The sequence below is a fragment of the Silene latifolia genome, chromosome 2 (genome assembly GCF_048544455.1).
Source record: "Silene latifolia isolate original U9 population chromosome 2, ASM4854445v1, whole genome shotgun sequence".
Lineage (NCBI taxonomy): Eukaryota > Viridiplantae > Streptophyta > Magnoliopsida > Caryophyllales > Caryophyllaceae > Silene > Silene latifolia.
Genome location: NC_133527.1, coordinates 35,021,233 through 35,025,046, shown reverse-complemented (window position 1 = coordinate 35,025,046; position 3,814 = coordinate 35,021,233).

Sequence of the window (3,814 nt, the reverse complement as noted above, 5' to 3'; positions counted from 1 at the left end):
TAGTGTCCTATTATGAGCCCGGGAGGGAGTTAATAGGCGAATTAGAGGCGTTTCCCCTTGACTATTACCCTAACGATTAATTAACGGGATTTATGATGGTAGATGAGCATGTTAGTGGATAAATCGGACCCTAGGCTTTTCTTATTGCTTAAATCTTTATTTCACTACTTGTTTATTTAGTTTAGTAGTCTTAGTTAGTTTAATTTAGTTAATTAGTTTAATATCAATCAATCTCATGATCCGCGTAGCTAGCTTGTAATCTAAGACAAAACTAGTACTCAAACTTGATCTCCTTGTGGTTCGACCTCGACTACCCTACTACATTAGTTGAGTTATTTGTTTGATTTGGGGAGTGCGACAAACCCGCTATCAAAATGGCGCCGTTGCCGGGGAGATTAACGGATTGATATTAGTTGAGTTTTAGATTTGTTAGGCTACGTATTTGTTACTTGAAACTTGTTGCATGTTACTTAAGTGTTGCAATACTTGTTTTCTTGTGACTTGTCTCTTATTTGTCACTTCTTTGAGCACACATGGCAATGTCTTGCATACGCGATCATTGTAGACCAAACCTTACTCATATTAACCGACCTATTAATATTGGGGTGGTGGAAGTTGATTATGAGTTTGATATAGGTCTTATTGAGTTGATTCGGCAAGATGTCTTTTGTGGTTTAGATAGTGATGAAGCAATTGACCATTTAGAGACTTTTGAGGCAAATTGTGACCTTGTTAAGAAGGAGGGATTATCGGACCAAACCATTAAACTCTTACTTTTTCCCTTTAGTCTTAAGGGTGAAGCTAAGAGATGGTTACGCTCACACCCTTCTAGCACCTTTTGCACTTGGGATGACTTAGCTCAAGCCTTTTTAAACAAGTTTTACCCTCCCTCTAAAACCGCCTTTAGGAAACGTGAAATTTATAATTTCCAACAAGGTGAGTTTGAGACTTTGAGTGAGACTTGGGATAGGTTTAAGGGTTTGTTGAGAGCTTGTCCCCACCATGGTATTTCACCTTGCCAATTCATGCTTATTTTCTTTGATAATTTGCTTCCTTCTCTTAAAAACTTTGTGACTATATCATCCGGAGTTGGGGCATTTGATAAGTTAAGTGTTGATAAGGCTAAGGATTTAATTGAGAACATGGCTCGTGTTGATGAGGATCGGAATTCTATTTGGGCTACATTTAAGAGAGGACCACAAAGTAGTGTTAAACGTAATGATTATTCTTTGTTTGATGCTATAAGTGGAATGTGGACTTCTCTTCTCCTATGGATGTGCCTTATGTTCATGATCACCATGTTCCTCCTTCCCCCATGGATGTGGAATCTATGCATGAGTTAACATTGTCTTATGAATCTTGTGGTGATGACCCTAATGCTTGCCTTTCTTATGTATCTCCACCACTTGTGAATTTGAATATGATGAATGATGTTGATGATGATATACATGCCTTTGAACCTTCTTGTGAACCATCTAACCCTTTTCCAAGAGAACTTTCACACCCCTTATTCCAATCTACACCATACTTAGTGAATGTTGTTGATGATTGTGAGTTGGAGAGGGTGAAATTTGATGATGATGATGATGATGATGATGATTGGTTGAATGAGCCAAATAATGTTCTTAGTGAAAGTTTTGAGGAATTAGGTTTGTGTGAGTTTGTGAGAGTATCTTTTGAGGTGGACTATGAGGTAGTGGAGAAGGAGTTGATTAAAGAATGTGTTGAGGAGCCTATTTTGGAGAAATTTGATGTTTTCCTCCTTGTTGATGATAAATTCCTTGAACCCATTGATTCTTTAGACCTCATTTCTCTTACCCCTTTGCTTGAGATCATGATTGTTGATGAGGAGTATGAAGCTCCTATATTTGATAAAGCTTACATGGGTAAATTGTTTGAAACCTCTCTTCTTGATAAATTTAATGAATATGATGTGTCATTTAATCTCTTTGAGGATCATGTGTTTGAAAAGGTTAAGAAAGTAGGAGTGAGAGACAAGGTGACTAATCGAGTCTCCTATGTTGTTGATTGTCCCTTAGTTATTGGTTTTGATCATTCTCCTCCAATGAAGGAGGAAATATTTTATGTAGTTGAGTTTGAAAATGATGAGGAGAATGATCAAAACCAAGAAATTTGGAAAGATTTGAGCTTCTTTAACAAGATAAAGGCAATGAGTGGCCTTGGCCATAGATTGTGGGATCCCGGCTAGTTAATGGATCCACTTGTAGGTTTGGCGGTTTCCTTAAAACCGCGCTTCTTGGGAGGCAACCCAAGTTTTCTTTTATTCATTTTTTTTCTTTTTGATAAATTTTTCCAAAAATCAAAAATATGTTCTTTTGTTTGAAAAAAATTTTAAAAAACCCAAAAACATGTATTTATTTTCTTATTCTCTTCCTACACTTGATCCATTGAGGACAATGTACATTTTAAGTGTGGGGAGAGAAATATCCACCTTGTATATATTTGAACATTTGTAAATTCGTTTAAACTTAAAAAAAAAAAAAAAAATCGAAAAAATTGAAAATTTATCCAAAAACATGCTTTCATTTATTTTAATTTCCTCCCATATGTAAATAAGTAAGCGTGGGGAGGAAACTTTCCTTACATGTCTTGTATATATTGTTGTGTGTGAAATAAAGTGTATAGGTACATTTGGAACATCGGAGGCATAAGCTAAGGAGTTAGAAGACGCTTGGTATAATCGTTCCTATCTATTCTCCTTTCTCCCTCTCTTTTCTCTTATTTATAATTGAGGAGGTTGGGCTTTGTATGTTGAGGAGGATGTTCCAATTTTGGAACTTGGTGATGTGTGCCTTTGCTAGGGTTAGATTGCATTAGTTTACTTGGCATATAGTTTGATAGTTGCACTTGCACTATAACATGTATATACTAGTTGCATCCATGACATATAGTTGCATAGGGGAAATGTTTTGGAAAAGTGCCTAATTGAGAATTTTGACAAGAGCATTTAGGGCCGTTACAAATACTTTTTCAACTTAAGACTTTGCCTACTATAATGGATTTAAAACACCCTAGGTTGTGTCATACTAGTGTCTTTTGACCCATGACCCAAAGCCTAGTCAAGGGTTTGCATGTGAGTCACCTATCCAACCCCGTGATGCGATATGGACTTGATTAACTTGTCTTGGTGACCTTGATTGACTTGGCGGTATGACAACCAAAAAAAATATTTTTCATGAATAAGTTTAAAGTGCTCATTTCAAAGATTTTGTGATGTGGAAACTTTTTAAATGCCAATGAAACCTCAAAGTATTTTGAAATGTTCAAATTTTGCGAAGTTAGTTATGTTGATGGAGGCGTACCACTTCGATGTGCTTTGGAGAGGGATCTATTGAATTGGGCCCCCACACGGTTGTGAATTCAACCGCCCAAAGACAGAGTGACTATCACCCCGAAAAGCTATTGTCTAGAGGTTAACCGGTTGCCTAATAAGCGATTGGCGAAAGCAAAGGACATTAGCAAGGAAGGGACAAATCCCATCTTAAAATTTTGAAATGTGAAATGCGGAAGTTGAAATGAGGTCAAATTTTGAATGATAGTCAAATCCACCTTTTTGCACAATGACTTGAGCACTTCATTCCCAAAAACCTTTTTGTTATGCCACCTTGTCGAGTTTGGGACGATCCATGACCTTTACTTTTGTAGAGAATTCGAGGCTTGTCATGTCATATGCCACTAGTTTCATGGGGATCATCATTCCACGCCATCCGATCGCTCTTGACGAAAGCATTTGGAAATTGAGGACGAAAGTAGTCTAGTTTAACACCATTTGGTGGTGATTTGGTTTCATTCT